This window comes from Mustela erminea, chromosome 7 (assembly GCF_009829155.1).
Source record: "Mustela erminea isolate mMusErm1 chromosome 7, mMusErm1.Pri, whole genome shotgun sequence".
In the NCBI taxonomy this organism is placed as follows: domain Eukaryota; kingdom Metazoa; phylum Chordata; class Mammalia; order Carnivora; family Mustelidae; genus Mustela; species Mustela erminea.
This window is the reverse complement of record NC_045620.1, coordinates 34298471-34317873: the sequence shown is the minus strand read 5'-3', so window position 1 is coordinate 34317873 and position 19403 is coordinate 34298471.

The following is a 19403-nucleotide window of genomic DNA, read 5'->3' as shown; positions in this document are numbered from 1 at the left end:
CGTGTAGGAGGTGAAAGAGATAAAGAGTAGATTTAGATTATTGCCTTGGGCAACTGAGTCCATGGGAACTGTTCTCCATAGACACAAATAAAAAAGGAAGAGAGCAGAGAGGTTCAGTTGTGGATACTTTGTGTCTGAGATAGAAGTGTTACTAAGGAACAGGATATACAGATCTGGAAAGGTTTAGCTTGATGACTGAGATCTAGAATTGTCAGCTGGTGAGCAGGAGAGAAAACCATTGAATCAGATGAGGTGGCCTGAGGACATTTCCTTCCTTTACTAGGCAGGCTACTATATCATTTTATTTGGTACTTACAACAACCCTGTAAGTTAAAGGCACTCCTTAGAACATAGTTTTAGCCATGTGTAGTAGAGAACAAAAAACAGCGCTGGCTTAAAGAAGATACTCGTTAATTTTTCTCTCATGTAAAAATCTGAATTGAGTGTGGTGGCTCTTTTCTAGGTAGGATGCTCTGTGGTAGGAGGAACCAGTGTCCTCTCTTACTGTTCTACTCTGCCTGGACTCACTGCCACGCCCACTCTAAAACCAAACTCATCCAGCCAGCAGAAAGGGGAGAAGGAGGACAGAGGAACAGATCCATCCCCTTAAATCTATGACCCAAAGTTGAATATGCCATAACCACTTACAGCCCATTAATAAGATTTAGGCTATGTCAATACTTACCTCCCTGGAAGGCCCCATTTTCCTCCGGGTGATGTTGTAGCATGCTCCGTAAAAGCATCATTGGAGACAAAACATGCCCATTGATGGGGAACATGTACTTCTACAAGAGTACTGTGCAGCCCTAGGAAGCAAGGGAAGATTGGCTCTATAAGCTCTTTAGGAAGAATCTCTGGGATGAACGGGGAAAAGCGCAGTAGAGAAGAGTTCCTACTTCTTATCTAAGAATCTACTTAAGATTCTTATCTTATCTACTTCTTATTTAAACTTATCTAAAAAGTTTTTTCATGAAAAAAACCTGGAAGACAAACTGTATAGTTTAAAAATTAGTGTCTTGTTTAAACATTTAATTTTTTTGTTTTTAAAATTTTTAAAGATTTTGTTTATGTGAGAGAGAGAGAGAGAATGCACAAGCAAGAGGAGGGAGAGGGAGAAGCAGATCCCTTTGCTGAGCTGGGAGTCTGACCGATCATGGGGCTCAATTCCAGAACACTGGGATCAGAACCTGAGCTGACGGCAGATTCTTAACCCACTGAGCCGCCCAGGTGCCCCAAAACTAGTGTATTTTTTTAAAAATTAAATTTATTTATTTTCAGCATAACAGTATTCATTGTTTTTGCACCACACCTGGTGCTCCATGCAATCCGTGCCCTCTATAATACCCACCACCTGGTACCCCAACCTCCCACGCCCCGCCCCTTCAAAACCCTCAGATTGTTTTTCAGAGTCCATAGTCTCTCATGGTTCACCTCCCCTTCCAATTTCCCCCAACTCCCTTCTCCTCTCTAAAGAGCAAAAGGGGAACAGGATAGAAGAGACTAGAGCAGAAGTCGATTTTTCTGCATTTATTGCATGCCAATTTGAAAACTTGTCAATATTTTTTGTAATTATGAAAGAAAACTAAAACTTTAAAGGTCAGTTTCTAAAAAGCAAAAGGAAAGGAATAAGTCTGATTATAAATTCATCTGGCCACATAGTACCCTATTTGAAGAGACTTTAAAACTTAGGAATTTGAGGGATACCTGGGTGGCTCAGAGGGTTAAGCCTCTGCCTTCAGCTTGGGTCATGATCTCAGGGTCCTGGGATCGAGCCTCATATTGGGCTCTTTGCTCAGTGAGGAGCCTGCTTCCCCCCTCTCTCTCTGCCTGTCTCTCTCCTTACTTGTGATCTCTCTGTGTCAAATAAAAAAAATTTTTTTTAAACATAGGAATTTGATAGGATCTTCCTAGTGGGCCATACCCTATGGACAAAAACAGAACTGTAATAAATCATTCTCAGCCATCATATATTGCTGGTGGTATGGATATTGTCATTCTGAGTCTATTTGTGGACAGTAAAATAAAGCAGTAAATAGTTTTGTTAAATATTGAGAATCAGCATCTTTACGTAGAATGAAAGGGTATTGGAATATAAAATCAGTAAGATCAAAAAGTCTTTAGTCCTGAGGCACCTAGGTGGCTCAGTTGGTTGAGTGACTATCTTTGGCTTGGGTCATGGTCCCTGAGTCCCACATCAGGCTCCACGGGGAGTCTGCTTCTCCCTCTGACCTTCTCGCCTCTCAAGCTCTCTTTCACTGTCTCTCTCTCAAAAAAAAAAAAAAAAAAAAAAAATCTTTAGTCCCACATTTGCATTAGAAGTTTCATTATGAATTTATGACATAGTTTCTTTAAAAAAAAGTACACATACACGCACACACATGTTTTCTAGATATCTCCACTGTAAAGGTCTGGATATGGTGACAAACTCAGTAACATGAACCCATCTTGTGCCAGAGTCTTATCTCTAAATGCCTTTGCATTTAAGGGACCAGGAAAAACTGATTCTGGGTCAAGGGCAGGAAATGTCCTTGACGTGCCTGGAACAAGGAAATTATCAGAGCTACTAAATGCAAGTCAAAAGTTCTCAGGAGTGAACTCAAGAGTCACTGACCAAAAACGGGAAATTCAGACCGCTAATAGCATTAATAACTGTAATGGATCAAAACACATCAGTTGGTTCAAACTCTAAAACCAAATAACAACAGAATAAAAACCACCTCTTGGGTCACCTTTGGAGGATGTTAGGGAACAAATTATTATTCTGAAAACAAGTTATATGAGCTCTATTTCAGAGCCACCAAACAGTTGATTAAAGGAAGTAAGTTTCTTTTTAAATTTTTATTGATTTTGGGGGCTCCTGCGTGGCTCAGTGGTTTAAAGCCTATGCCTTCGGCTCAGGTCATGATCTCAGGGTCCTGAGATAGAGCTCCACATTAGGCCCCCCTACGCATCAGGGAGCCTGCTTCCCCCCACCCCCCACCCCTCTGCCTGCCTCTCTGCCTACTTGTGATCTCTGTCTGTCAAATAAATAAATAAAATATTTTTAAAAATAAATTTTTATTTATTTTTAATCTTAATTTTTTACTTAATTCATTTATTTGAGAGAGCGGGAGAGAGCACAAACCATGGGGTGGGGGAAGGAGGGGCAGAGGGAGATGGAGAAGCAGACTCCTAAGCAGGGAGCCACACTCAGGGCTCTATCCCAGGGCCCGGAGATCATGACCTGAGCTGAAGGCAGATGCTTAACTGACTGAGCCATCAAGGAACAGGCAACCCAGGAAGTTTCTCCTTTTAGATGTATTCCCACTAACATACTCTAGCTAACAGCTAAAGAAGAAATAATAGAATCAGAATGCTGCCATTCTGTAATCCCTAAAAATGACAAGATATACAGATCTAGGCAATGATCATCAAGACTTGCTACCATCATAAAGAAAAACAAGTACTGGGGCACCTGGTGGCTCAGTGGGTTAAAGCCTTGCCTTTGGCTCAGGTCTTGATCCCAGGGTCCAGGGATTGAGCCCCGCATCAGCTCTCTGCTCAGTGGGGAGCCTGCTTCCCTCTCTCTCTGCCTGCCTCTCTGCCTACTTATGATCTCTGTCTGTCAAATAAATAAATAAATATTTTTAAAAAAAGAAAGAAAGAAAAGAAAAGGATTATGTGCTTACTCTTTGAAGTACCCACCACCCCTGTGAAGTACTCTTTTAAAAACTGAAACCTATTTTTATTTTGACTTCAGATCTAGTAGCAATTCATAGGAAATACAGGGAACAGAGGAGCATGTTCAACAAACCTAGTCGATACAGACCATCAAAGTAGAGACTGTGGGAAACCAAACGGGACAAAAAACCTGGTTTATTCAATTAAAAATGTCAAGGATTAAAAAAAGTCAAGGAGGAGATTCTGTTGACCAAAGGCAATGTACAAACCTTACCTAGATCTTGATTTAAACAAAGCTAGGAAGCACTGACAGGGAGCCAAACATTGATGGAGTACTAAAAGACATCAACTACGATTACTTTGTAAATGTGACATATTAGCCAAAGTCCTTATTTTTTGGAGGTACTTATGGTTATATTTACGACTAAAAGGACATAATAGACGGTCTGTCTGAGCTTGGCTTCAAAAATAAGATGGTGGTGTTGGGCTGAGGGATGCAACCAGATCTGTCATGAGTTGGTAATTGTTAAAACTGGGTGGTAGGTACCTAGGGGTTGTTATACTAATTCTTATTTTTTCATACATGTAGAGGCCGGTTTTAGGCAACAGGCTTAAGCAATGAAGACCTGAGTGAGGTAGAAGTCCCCACAGTGACCACCAAAATGAATACAACAGGCTCATTAGGCGACCCACCTCAAAACATCCATACGTTGAAACTGACCAATGGGCTTACGACTGGGCACAGGTACCAAAACAGGGAAATTCCGTACATTCCCATACCTCCTCACCTTCTCCTGCTCCCCTTAACTATAGCCTCCCACCACTGCCTCCTGGCAGACAGTCTCTCCTTTGCTGTCCTTCCCCTCGACCCCTTGCAGGTATTCGGTAAACTTCTACCTCCTTTGTTCTGCCTTGGGTGAATCCTTCCACCTCCTGCACCAAGGCCTTCTGCCTGCTGGGCTCACCCCGCAGAACATATTTAAAACTTTTAATATTAAAAAACTTTAATCAAATTTTTGAAGATTGTATGTATTCATTTGAGAGATAGAGAGTGAGACAGAGGGACAGAGAGAGAATCCCAAGCTGACTCCATACTGAGAACAGAGCCTGATGGGCTCTGTCAGGAAATAGCCAGTTTTGGAAGGATGTTGGCCAAGCTTGAGTATCTGAATAATTTTTCTCCAGGAGGTGGGAAGGTTAAAGCTGGGCAAGATGTATTGTTGGTTGTCAGGAGCGGACCATGGTTCATCGTTTGTTGTAGGTGTTAAGTGGCATCATGTCTGTCCTGTTTATTTTCTGTAAGCATTGTTCATGCTCAGTGAGGAACATTGTGGCCCCCTGTGCAAGAGGGCCATTCCTCACTTTCTTAGTACTTTGAGGCAGAGTTGCAAGCTGGAATTGCAAAGCTGGGTAGCAAGGTGCTAGCCCATGAGGGTGTCGGTGTCAGTTTGTCCTTCCAAGGCCACTCGGGTGTGCACCAGCATTTCCCACGGTGACGAACTTCAATTTTCCTCTTTAAGAAGAGTGCACATACCCATCTTAAATGATAACGGAGAAATGACAGAGACAAACATGGTTTCCAAATGGTGTGAACAATCATAAATTTCACAGCCACAAAGAGGAATGAGAATCATGTAATCAATTACCCAGAAGAGTCCCATGTAGAGAGGAGAGAGAAACCGTTAACCCAAAAATTAAAAGGAGTCTCATTAATGGTTTTACAGCCATCTATCCTAGATTGTTCTGGAAACCATTTAAAGAAATCCAAGTCGTAGTTCCTTAATGCACTTCACACCATTAACTTTACATAAAGAGCAACTCCATCAAGAGATAAATGAAACAATTCAACCAGCATTGAGTGCAGGATTATTGAAGAAAATCACCACTTAAAAACAAAAACCCTAGGTGCTTTTGCATTTATATGTCGGCATTGGCTATATCAAGCAATTTCAGCTGAAAGAAGAAAGAGCAACGTAATTAAAATAACTTCCCTTGATATTGTGGGGACGTGGGTGCAGCTGCTGGACATCTTTATCTCCTTAAGCAGAAATGTTTTTCAAATCGCTTTTTGTTCTCTACTGCTTGGTCATCAGAATACCGCTTTCATAATGGAACTTTTGTCCCTGGATATTATTGAAATCATTCTAGAAGCCCCAGAAAAGAGAGTCCCTCTTTCTCCACTTGTCACTGCAGCGTGGACCTCGCTGTGAACTCTGCAGCAGGAGGGGTTGGAGGCAGAGGCTAATTCTAATCCTGGAGGGGGCAACAGCCTTTCTAAGGAGGAGGAGGAGCTGAGTTCCAGGGTCCCTGAAGCGTGAGCCCCTGGAGGCAGAGGCAGGAGAGAAGAGTGGCAAACACAAAGAACCAACATGGATTGTAACTTCTATGTGCCAGCCACTTGGCTAGGCACTCCCGACCTGCTAGCCCCGTTCATTCTTACAAACCCCTCTCCGGCCCTCCCCTAAAGTTAGATGCTACCCCTTATCATTTAGAGGCAGTAGAAACAGAGAGGAGTTAAGTAGAAACCTGAGGAGTTGCTCATCTGGTATATGCCTGAGGTTGTTGGGCTAGGGGGTCGGTGGGGAGGGGGCTGGCTGGATTGCAAACCCAGATTCCTGAAAGAAGCCAAACAGGTAACATGAACGTGTAATTTGGGTTGGGAGTAAGGTACTGTGGCCAGTTGGAGAATGTTTGCCCTAACTAAAGGCATTGCACTAAAAAAAAAAAAAAAAAAAAAAAAAAAAGGCACACTCTTGGCTTCCCAGAACCATTCTGGAAGCTCACTGCCAGAACTTCAAGTTAGTACCTGTGGATAAAGCTTCTAATTCTATGTTGATTTCTTGTCATCCTTGTTCTTCAATTCTCTCCTTCCTTATGGTCCTTCTTAATGCTATTTCCCCCACCTTGCCTACTCCTTCCGTCTCTCTCTTCCAAGGTTCATTCCCAGCTGGGACAATTCCTTGTCTTCCCTAATCCACCAGGATGCGTGGGTCACTTATAATTCTTTTTTAAACTTTACCAACATAAATAATAGATTTTAAACTTGTAAAAAAAAAAAAAGGCCAGTTTATTTAGAATCTGAGGGATAGAGGAAATCTTGGGAATTCATATCTAGCTCAGTGATTTTACCTTGGAAAAATGTAAGGGCCAGAGCACACTTGGCTTTTCCAAGATCATGTAGGTTTCCCAAGGTCACTTGACTTTTCACTGACAAAGCTACAAGTTAAAGCTAAGTGTCCTCCATCTTCCTGCAGAACGGTTTCTTCTATCCTTTATTTGGGTAACAGAAAATCCCTGCTCATTCTTTCATAACAATTAGGAAAAGGAGTTTGGGTAGCAAATATCTAGGAGGAAGGGACCATATATCCTATCTGCATAAAGCTTCATAATTTAAAACCAGCTCATTTGCTCATCACGACAAGCTTAGGAAATAAAAAGAAAAAATATTATTTCTACTTTACAGGTGGGGAAACTGAGACTGAGAGAGTATGAGTTATTTTTTCAAAGTTATATCCTAGAAAAGTTAACACAAGAAATCCTGTCTCTGTTGCTTCATATAATGCCCTACCTACCATGCCACTGTCTTTCTCTTTTTCATAGAGAAATTAATACTTACAGGACTGTTCCATTTGTTTTGTTTACCTCTAATTTGCTGTTTGCTAATATTATCATCAGAAGAACTACTTGATTTATTTGTTGCTGTGTGCTATCTCTCATGGACCCCCAGCACCAATGTGTACACTGTCCTGGGCCAACTTACTACAAGAGAGACCACATGGAAGATAGTCTCCTTTTACCCGCTGAGGCCATCCCACCCCAGCCTGCAGCCACCTGGCCCCCGAATTCATGAGCCATCCTAGCTGAGATCAACACAACTGCCTTCTTAATCTGCAGCTGCCTATAGAAGTATGAGAGGATCCCACCAAAGCTACAAGTACATTCACTGACCTAGAGAGATAATATCATAAGTGTTTATTATCTTAAGACACTGAATTTGGGGTGCCTGGGTGGCACAGTTGGTTGAGCCACCGACTCTTGGTTTCAGCTCAGATATGATCTCAGGGTCATGAGATCGAGCCCCACATCAGGCTCCACATCGGGCTCCATGCTCAGCAGTGAGTCAGCTTCGATTCTCTCTCCCTCTGCCCCTCCTGCTCATGTTCCTTCTCTCTAAAATAAATAAATAAACCTTTAAAAAAAAGATACTGAATTTTGGGGCACCTGGGTGGCTCAGTGGGTTAAAGCCTCTGCCTTTGGCTCAGGTCATGATCTCAGGGTCATGGGATCGAGCCCCGCATCGGGCTCTCTACTCAGCAGGGAGCCTGCTTCCCTTCCTCTCTCTCTGCCTGCTTCTCTGCCTACTTGTGATCTCTCTCTGTCAAACAAATAATAAAATAAAATCTTTAAAAAAAAAAGATACTGAATTTTGGGGTAGATTCTTATGCAGCACTAATGAATGGATATCATGCCTTATTTTAGGAGCTGATAGCTGAAATTTGACATAGACAAACCACTGCTATTTCCACCAACAGCACAGTTAGTTTCAGAGGAGGGCGAGTTTGGAATTTGGCTTCCAAATGAAACTCTAACCTTCCCCCCCCGCCCCGTGAAGTTTCAAAACTGCTTGCCTGCCTGATGAGGGATGAGGTACTTCTGTATATAGGGAAAAGATGAAAAGTGTCAATTGCTAGAGCAATGTCAGTTGGCAGAATATCTTAAACACAAAGCCTGTCTGGTTATTCATATACTGGTAGATAACAGTGGATTATTTAAAAAATATCTTGTAATGTCACTCAAAAAACTCATTTCTGCCTGGAAGAAAATACATTCCATTTATTACAAGGAATGCAAAAGTTCTGAAGGAATGGGCCCAGAATATAGAGTGGAATATGGGTTATTATTCTAAGCCATGAATTCTCAATTTGGGCAGGATCGCCCCCAAGGGAGGCAATTGGTTCTTGGGGTGGGTGGTGAAAAAAGTCTTAGATGTTACAATGACTTGTCCTACAGAAAGCTGTAATACACAAACAGATGTGTAGTCTATCTGTTTTTATTAGAATTTTCATGGGGTTGGAGGTGAGATTTATATTTTTAGAAAAGCCTAAAGGGTCTCCTTAGGGAAAGCAATAAAAAAAAAAAAATGTTGAGCAACACTGCTGTAAGCAGAGGTCAATACTGTATCGTCTTGGTCAATAATTTCTTCATCATATCCTCTCACATTGTTTATTTTTCTCTTAATTTATATCCCTTAACACTTCTGGTTTCTATTTTTCATTTTCATTCAAAATAAAATCCATCTCTCCTCATTTCCGGAATAACTTCCAAGGTAGAATCGTCACTAATATTTCCATCATCACCACCATTATCAATTATTTACTTTTTGTAAGGTGCCACTAGCAAACACTCTCTCTGGACAAATATATTCCATCTGCCACAGAGGTCTCTAACCTTGTTACCATGGAGTCCCCTAAGGTACAAGTCCCTTACACCTGGCTAATTTAGCAGCAGATGTTAGAGAAACCAGCTGATTTGTGTACCTAGACAAGGGGGTAAGAGAGCGCTTTCATATTATGGTCTACTGGGGAGGTGAGGATTTCTACTAGAGTAACATTCTGGCCTCTCTCCACCTTCTTACCAATTTCCCCTCTGAGCAGGAGCAAAGACTCAGCTCCAAGGCTCAAGTCCTACCAGCAAGGAGTATTCACTCTCATCTCTTCCATAATGTATGTTTGTTAAGAGCATGCCTGTATGGAGGAGGCTGGTGCTTCTACAGGAACCTGTAATTCGTATGTAAGTTCCTCAAAAAAGCTATACTCTACAGCAGATAGAAAGCACTTTCTCAAAGTAGCATTTTTTTTTTCATTCATAAAGGTGTATTTTGATTTCTATCTGACTGATGCCTGCATCTATCAGTTGGCTCCAAATTTGGCCAAAGAGGTGGGGGCTGAGCATGATCTTCCTTAAATCCCCACATGAATTTTCCGTAGAAGTTCTCCTAGAGTTGAGATAAAGTTCTCAGATCCAAGCTTTATACATAGCCCTTTAATTAAACAACAGAATGGCTGGATTCCATAATTCGTACCTCTTACACGGCTGACTCCACGTCCCATAAAAAGTTAAACTCATGAATTCATGGACCTTTTTAGGATTACCACAAATGAGTCAAGACTGACAATCTTCTAAGTAACTGCTATGTTCATAATGTGAGAATCAAGGACTCTTAAAGGGGTCAGTTCAGAATTATCTTTTTTTTCAATGGGAAACGCAGTCCTCTTACATATGCATCCAACAACTACGCGTACGGCACACATAGCAAACACTCTGCTACCCTGCACTCTTGCCAAAAAGGATATCCATAACTCACATTGCTAAATTATGAGACCTAAATAGACTTTTGCTGGGGAACTTCTGGAAAGACTTTTGCTTTCATGGAAAAGAAAAGAAAGTTTAAACCTAGTGGCTAATATTTCCTTTTTCCTTTTCCCGACTGAATTGTAGACATGATGTCTGGAAGCACAGCAGCCATCTTGCACCCATGAAAATAATAAGGGTGAAGTGAAATTATTCATGAGGTAACCAAGTTAAAGCAGGAAGACAGAAAGAGTCAGAGTTCCTACTGACAATTAAATGATGATGACTCAAAGTCACCAAGTGCCTTCCTCCAGATTCCTTTTGATTCTGAGAGGGCAGGGAATAAACCTTTGTTTATGAAGGCTCTGCTAGTCAAGAGCTGTTCTTGTGGTCAGATGCTATCCTAACGTTCAATGTGCACTAGTGGATTAGACACTCCTACTCTGAAGCTGCTCGTATTCTAGAGTCTCCTTAGTAGAGGTGAAAAGCATTATCATGAAGGTAAATACAGGAAGGATATAAATAGAAGAGGGACCACTAACATAGTCTAGTATGGACTTTCAGAATAGTGAGATGCAAGATAAAATCTAAAGATAAAAAGGAGTTGGGTAAAGGCGACCAAAGCAACCAATAGAAACAACAGCAACAAGACAATAGAATTTGAAGGGGGGTGGTGCCTGGGTGGCTCAGTGGGTTAAGCCATTGCCTTCGGCTTGGGTCATGATCTCAGGGTCCTGGGATCGAGCCCCGCATCGGGCTCTCTGCTCGGCAGGGAGCCTGCTTCCCTCTCTCTCTCTCTCTGCCTGCCTCTCTGCCTCCTTGTGATCTCTGTCTGTCAAATAAATAAATAAATAAATAAAAAGAATTTGAAGAGGGAGGGGAGTAAAGCCAAATGAGTAGAGAAAGATAACTAAGGACAAGATGTTAGTCACATAAGGATAAGATGTTAATCAAAGTAAACTTACCTCCCCAATCCCATACCCCCCTGTTAAAAATAGCATTTTAGCTTATTTTATGCCAAGTGGCAGGAGGGTATTAGAACTATTATATGTTATAGACAAGGGATGATGTTCAGTCATTATTTATTTTCTACTCATCTCCTTTTTTAAAAAAAGAAATCCATCTTCTTACATATACTGAAAAATTTTTTGTGATGATTTAATATACAAATCTCATAAGCTTTCCTTAATCTTGGATGGATGTAATCCGGAAACCAAGCTTTGTCTCAGATGCTTAACAATAAATATTCTAGTCAATGTTCTTCATTAAAATCATGATTTGGACTCAAATCTGTGTTGTATCTTCTTTGAAGTTCTTCAAACTCCTTATGCTTTCATGGTCTGGTTCTCCTTCTCCCTTTAATGGTAGCTAAGTGAATCAAGGTCTTGGAATCGAACTCTGGGAACTGGGCATTCTTACCTGAAAAGAGAAGAAGAAAATTCAGAGCTTTCTGATGAGCTGAGCCAGGCAATCTCAAAGCTACAGGTGTCTGGAATGATCTCCTTGGCTTGATGATTCTCCTTTTAAGAGTCACCATTTTAGGGGCGCCTGGGTGGCTCAGTGGGTTAAGCCTCTGCCTTCGGCTCAGGTCATGATCTCAGGGTCCTGGGATCGAGTCCCATATAAGGCTCTCTGCTCAGCGGAGAGCCTGCTTCCCCCTCTCTCTCTGTCTGCCTCTCTGCCTACTTGTGATCTCTCTCTGTCAAATAAATAAATAAAATCTTAAAAAAAAAAAAAAGAGTCACCATTTTAGTGACTGGAAGCATTATCCTCTATCTGCCCATGATTGCTTAACATACTTCCCTAAAACTTACTGGCTTAAAACAACCACTATTCATTCAGTCCCCTGTATGGTAGGTCGGTTCTTGGTTTAGGTTTGGCTTATCTTGGTTGGGCTTGCTCATGCTTTTTTAGCAAGTGGGGTGGGACCGGCTGTATTTTTGATGATCATGGTTGTTAAAGCCAGGTCAACTGGGGCCTCTTTCTGCATGGTCGCTCATTGGTTCATCCTCTAAGCTGCTTTACATGGCAATTCACTTCCAAAAGCAACAAATGAATAAATCCCAATGCATTAACACTTTCCAAGTCTCCACTTATGTCATGTTTGTTACCTGTCCCAAGGTCATATTCAAAGGACTGGAGAAACAGAATCCTCTTAATGGGAGGAATGACAAAGACATGTTGCAGAAGGGTATGGCTACTAGGTAGGGCATCATTTGTGGCCATCTTAGGCAAGTAGCCCATCACAGCTGCACATTCAGATCTATTGAGGATGATGACTGATGCCTGGGCAGTACACCGAGCCAATTACATCAGAATTTCTGGAAGTGGGACATGGCATCAGTGTTTATTCTTTATTTATTTTTAGTTTTTATTTTTTCCCAATGGTCTAGGGCTCTATCTCCAATTCCAGGATGCGAGTCCTTAGAATAGAATTCGGTTCTCTGAGAAACTCACTTTACAGTTAGTACACTTGTCAATAATTCAGGACTTTTTGATATGCAAACGTTATTTTTGCCTTCCTAACTTGGCAGGTTAATTCAGTTAAAATAGTTAAAATGGATTAGTCTTTGTAGATTGGAGTCCCTCAAAAGTTAGCGTGCATCGGAATCACTTGCTGGGCTCACTGAACACAAATCTCTAAACCCCATTCCGAGAGATTCTGAATGAATAGGCTGGCTGTGGGGCCCAGGAACATGCATTTCTGAGAAATTCCCAGGTGATGCTGCTGCTGTTGATCAGAGATGATGTTTCAGGAACCACACGTGTTGACACGGTCTCAATTAAATATTGTCAATTAAATACCGCCTTAGTCTCATTGCCCTATGGAAGGGCTGTGGATATCACCGTGAGCTGAAGTGACTTTTGCAGGAATTTTCAAACTCTTTTACTCCAATGCACTTAGGGACAGCCAGAGTAACTAAGTAATCACTACGAGAGGAAGGGTCCTCTGATGGGATAGACCCGAGACATTTAAAGTGCCTCTACAGGACATTCACAGGCTAACAATCCAGTTCTCTACACTTCCCAACTTTGTATTAAATCATCAAAAAAGATGAGGATTTGGAATAGCTGCAGCAAAGAAGCCTGAGATCTTTAGTACCCAACAATAAAAGTGTGAGACTTTACTCAACTCATTCATCCAGCTAGCAATTATCAATCGGAACTCACAAAAGATCTTTGATGAATCCCTGGGAGTCTGTGAACCTGACCTTCTACCAACGGGGAACGAGTGATAATAGAAAAAAATTACTTGCTCTATTCTAGATAAGAGCAAATGCTTTTTAAGTGCAGTTATTTGCCGTCCATGCCTTGATCATAAGGAACTGAACTCTCTGGTTTATCCAGGATAAACTCTCTGGTTTATCCATAATTGAATGGAGAATGAAGAGGTTCTTATCAGCACTGTCCAGAAAATTATTTTCTATTCTTTACTGTAATCACACATCTATTTATAAAATACACATTCCATCTAAGTATTCCCATCTAATTCTAGGTAACATGAATTCAGCCGTTTGTTAGACACAGCCACTCTCTCTGCGAATCTCCAAAGAGAAGGATGGCTTTATGTAACATAGAGGCCATTGCTCAATACTCTGTTTTTCTGCTCAGAGTGATGTTACCAGCTCTGCCAGAGCTTGACTCCTTCACTTTAACCCAATCGAACCAGTGCTCTGCCTGGGCCACTGAGGTGCAGTTCCTCTTCCCTTGGCTCTTTAATCATTTCTTCATTTCCCTTCCGTTCCCTTCCCTGAGCTCCTGCATTTCCTTATCCCATGTGTCCCTCAATCTCCTGTGTTTGTTGCTCTTTGTGGTCAGTCAGGACACACTTTTTCCTAAAGTCCTTCTCTTTGTCTTCTTTTTTAAATTAAATAATTAAATATGATTAACTGTTTGGCTTAATTCCTGTGTTAGTCACGTGTTATTGGACTGACATATTTCTTTTCTTTACTTTTCTTTTTTGGTATATATATACTTTTATTTTTTTAATTTATTTTCGGCATGGTATATATATATTTTTAAAGAATTATTTATTTAAGAGAGAGAGCACACATGCGTGGGAGCTTTGGCAGGAGGGACAGAGCGAGAGAGAGAATCTTAGGCAGGCTCCATGCTGGGTGGGGCTCAATCTCAGGATCCTGAGATCATGACGTGAGCTGAAGTCAGGAGTTGGCCACTTAACCGACTGAGCCACCCAGGAGCTTATTACTAATATTGACATCATTGATTATACACACTGGCTTTGTGTGGCAGGACCACTTGTAGGGGGAATGAATAAACAAATTCACTATGGGTGAATAAATAAACAAATATGAGCCACACTAACATGTTTATCTCAAATGGGTCAACTTGGAGCTATCTGAATATTTGAGTTTCGTAGAAGCCACACCACACAGCATAAAACACTAAGGTTGGGACAAATTGTTTCAAATTTTCTAATTCGAACTTTAGCCAATGTCTTAATAGAAAATAATTTGCAGGCTCTGACTTTACCACATCTTTCTTTCTAGGATTTCAAATTCCATATTTCTTCTCTTGTCTCCGGCAAAGTCAGATGTGACCAACTGGAACATTTCCTTTAAAAATTTAGTAATCTTTTAAAATGTGTGTAGTCTGATTGTATTTGTTGATTGCTTGCAGAGTTAGCTCATTACCTTTACGGCCATTCCTGATATATTTGAATTCATTTATTCCATTTCATTTTGCTCTTCCTACTTGACCTATTTTTAGAAGTATAGCTTTCTGTTCTCCTTTCTTATTTTGTTTGGAGTTGGTTTTCACTGAATCCTAACTTTTTCTCCCTACTAAAAAACATGATTAATATTCATTTCTTTCAGAAAATACCCTGGGTATACCTAGATGGCTCAATCGATTGGGCATCCAACTCTTAGTTTCGGTGATCTCAGGGTCCTGGGAATGAGCCCTGCTTTGGGCTCTGCAATCGAGCCTGCTTGGGACTCTCTATCCCTCTGCCCTTCTCCCTGCTCTCTCTCTCTCAAAGAAATAAACCTTAAAAAAAAAAAAATCCCGGAAAATTTAATATCACTGTTTAACAAAATAATAGTGTAAAATAAATATCAGTATATCCACGTGCCTCCTGAACAACACAATTATTTTAAGTTACTTTAAATATAATGACCTACCCAAGTTATATGTAATGTCTAGTATTTTGGGGTCTATCTTGAATTTTTTATTTTATTTTGTTTGCACTTTGAAATATATTTGCCTGGTTTCTTCCTAATGCACATTCTTTGTTTTGTTTTAAGATTTTTATTTATTTATTTGACAGAAAGAGAGAGAAGGAGAGCACAAGTACAGGGAGCTGCAGCAGAGGGAGGAGCAGCTCCCCACTGAACAAGGAGCCTGATATGGAACTTGATCCCAGAACCCTGGGAACATGACCTGAGCTGAAGGCAGGTGCTTAACTGACTGAGCTACCCAGGTGCCCTGTCTAAAGCACATTCTTTCAAAGCTCTTTATTTTATTTTATTTTATTTTAAGATTTTATTTATTTACTTGACAGAGAGAGATCACAAGTAGGCAGAGAGGCAGGCAGAGAGACAGGAGGAAGCAGGCTCCCTGCCGAGCAGAGAGCCTGATACGGGACTCGATCCCAGGACCCTGAGATCATGACCTGAGCCGAAGGCAGCGGCTTAACCCACTGAGCCACCCAGGCACCCTCAAAGCTCTTTAGAGAGGAATCATTTGTGTCTGTCTCTCTCTTAAAATATGACAAGAGCATATATAATGAATGTGTAGTTTAAAGGGTATTAGAGAGGGCACAGATTGCATGGAGAACTGGGTGTGGTGCAAAAATAATGAATACTGTTATGCAGAAAATAAATAAAAAATAAATTAAAAAAATATATCAAAACTAACGTCCACCTAGTTTAAGGTTTCCCAGTTTCTCTTTCTTAAGCTTTCATTTACATTCCAGTGAAGTTAACATACAGTGTATGTATGTGAACATATGCAATATTAGTATCAGGTATACAATATAGTGATTGAACACTTACATACAACATCCCATGCTCATCACGAATGACAAGTGAACTCCTGAACCCCTATAACCTATTTCACCCATCCCCCATCCATCTCCATTCTAGTAACTATCAGTTGTTCTCTATAGCTAAGAGTTTGTTTCTTTCTCTGTCTCTCTCTCTGTCTTTTTCCCCCCTTTGCTCATTTGTTTTGATTCTTAAAGCCCACATATGACTGAAATCCTATGGTATATGTCTTCCTCTAATTGACTTATTCCACTCAGCATAATACTCTCTAGCTCCTTCCATGTTGTTGCAAATGGCAAGATTTCAATCTTTTTTATGGTGAGTAATAGTCCATTGTATATATATACCACATCTTCTTTATCCATTCATCAGTTGATGGACACTTGGGTTGTTTCCATAATTCGCTATTGTAGGTAATGCTGCTGCAATAAACATCTGAGTGCATGTATCCCTTTGAATCAACATTTTTGTATTCTTTGGGTAAATACCTAGATATTGCTGGGTCCTAGGATGATTCTATTTTTAACTTTTTGAGGAAACTTCATACTGTTTTCCAGAGTGGCTTCACCAGTTTGCATTCCCACTGATAGTACGGGAAGGTTCCCTTCTCTCCACATCCCCATCAACACCTGTTGTTTCTTACGGTGTTGATTTTAGCCATTCTGATGGGTGTGAGGTGAGATCTCATTGCCCAGTTTCTGTTTGTCTGAAAATGTCCATATTTTGTCCTCGTTCTCAAAAGATTTTTTTAAATTGAGTATAGAATTTTAGATTGGCCAATATCTTCTCACTTAAAAAAAAATCCCAGTGTAGTTAACATACAACATTATATTAATTTCAGGTGTATAGCCTAGTGAGTCAACAATTTCATATATCACTCAGGGCTTACTGATAGATCTTCTCACTTTGAAGGTGTCACACTCTTTTCTCTCTTCCAATATTTTTTTTAGAAGAAATTGGCTGTCTAAAGTTTTTCCTTTGTAGGTAATGTGTTTTTCCTTCTGGCTGCTTTTAAGATCTTCTCTTCTGTACTTATTAAAATATATCTAGGTGCTAGGTTTTTATTGCACTTCATAAAATTCGATCAGTTTTGGAAAATTATAGCCATTACCTCTCACATATTGTGTCTCCCCATCACTTGGTTTTCTCCTTCTGAAACTGAGTATGTGTGTATTGGAATGTCTCATTCTACCATCCCCAACCCTTAGCCTCTCTTTTATAATTTTCATCTCTTGCCCTATGAGTTGTATTTTGTATAATTTCTTTAGATCTGACTCCTCAGCTGTGTCCAGTCTGCTTAATCTATTCATTAGGTCTCAGATTATTTTTCAAATCTCCCTGGTAAACATTAATAAACTCTTGTTCCCTCATCATTATTTCAGTATCCTTTTGGATTTTAAAAATAATATTAAATGAATTTATTTCCTATTTCTTATATATTGATGTAGACATTAGCTGTTTTTGTAGGTTTTATTCTGGTGACCTCTCATCCAGCTTTGTTCATTAAAACCAAAGATCTGGGATTTTGCTCCCTCCTGCTAAATTCAAGACTTCATGAGAAGTACAGATCTACCTGGTTAACCTTACCAGTCACAGGGCGAAAAGCCAGAGCAGAAAGAGAGTGTGCTAGTGTCCTCAGATAGATTCTGCCTTGTATCCCTGCCACACAGAGACAGAAACCATGGTTCCAGTCATGACTTAAGCTGAGGAGTGAAAGGACCGGCAGGAAGACCAGTCCCAGTTGACTTTAACCAGGCTGGTTAAAGAAAGAAAATACAGATGAGGTTTTTGAGACCCAGTAACTTAACCCACTGGTGAAATGGCTCAATAAAGATCAATACGTGCTCGAATTGATTGGTCAGTATTCCTCCGCTGGGGGGAGGCAAATGATGGGTGAGAGGGAGTAGGGAAACCAAAGTGTTGGCAGAAGTCCCCTCCTGAAAGAGACCCATAGAAGACATTTTGGTTTCCCACATCACAGTCTCTAGTCTCAACTTTGATTCCAGCTGTAGCCGTTGTGTGTGGTTCTGTGTGAACGCAGTCATTCTGCTAACATCATTGCATTGGACACAATTGTGTCCAGCTTTCCATTTTCGAGCCTTGATTGACGCCTCAGGAAGCTGCTCAGCCTTCCAGCAAGATGGTATCACTCAACCCACAGAGAGGTGCGGCTGGTGGGAAGACTGGCTGTCTCTTTAGGAAACTCCCAGTGATGGTGTCTTTGGGTCTTTTCTCCTGGGTTGCTAATATTCCCCAAAAAGACTATCTTATCTTCTCCCTCCGTTTCATAGCTGAACTAGGAAGAAGGCAAAGTTCTCCACATTGAATACATGCTTATGTAATTTTCTGTTTGCAATTGGGGAATCAGCCACAGTGATGACAAAAATCTTCCATGTCCTCAATGACGTTCACAAAAACCATCCACGGCCAGAATAGTCATTGAATATTTTCCAGGTAGAAGTCATAGCATTTATCTCTGTTTCTTGTAGAACACCAAGATATGGGTCTTGGTTTTTCATGGCAGGCTGTTTCTTTTGAGCTTAGCTCAATCCTCTGGAAAAAATGAAGCAAATTTATCATAATCATGATGAAGGGAAGAATCATTTAAATTCAGCCCAGATATATGTGAAAACAGCTTAGTAACTTTTCTCTAGCATCAGAATTAATCGTCAACTGTGTAGTGTTTAAGAAGTTTTTTCATTTTGAAAAAATTCAAATACTCAAAAAGTAGTACAATGAACTTGTACTATTTAAATCCACCAATTAACATTTTGTCACATTTTCTTCCCTTCTCTGTCCCTCATTCTGTATCTCTGTTTCTCTATATCCCTTGTCTCCCGGTATGTGTGTCTAAATGGATATACAAATACATACACATGTATATTTGATGAATGGTTTGAGGGTAAGGTGCTGACATCACCCTTATTCCTAAATATCTCTGCTTGCATCTGCACAGACAAGTGTATTTTCTTACATAACCATAGAACTATGATAAAAATCAGGAAATTGAACATTGACACAATGTTGTTATCCAATACAGAACACATATTCAAATTTTGCTAAGTACCTTAATGTCTTTAACAGCAATATTTCTCCCCATCTAGAATCTATTACAGATTCAGGCATTTTATTTAATTGTTATACCTTTCTAGTCTCCTTTAATCTGGAGAAGATCATCAACCCTTTTTCTTTTTTTGTCTCTCATGACATTGATTTTTTGAAGAGTACAGGCCAATTTTTTATGTAATCTGCTGACATAAATAAATAGCTTTTAAAATAGCTGATCTCAGAATGGGTTGTACTTCAAGTCTGTAGACATAGTAGCAATCAGATTAAGGCAGTTTGTGGCTTGAATTTTGTAAAACTACTTCCTTCTTTTGCCTT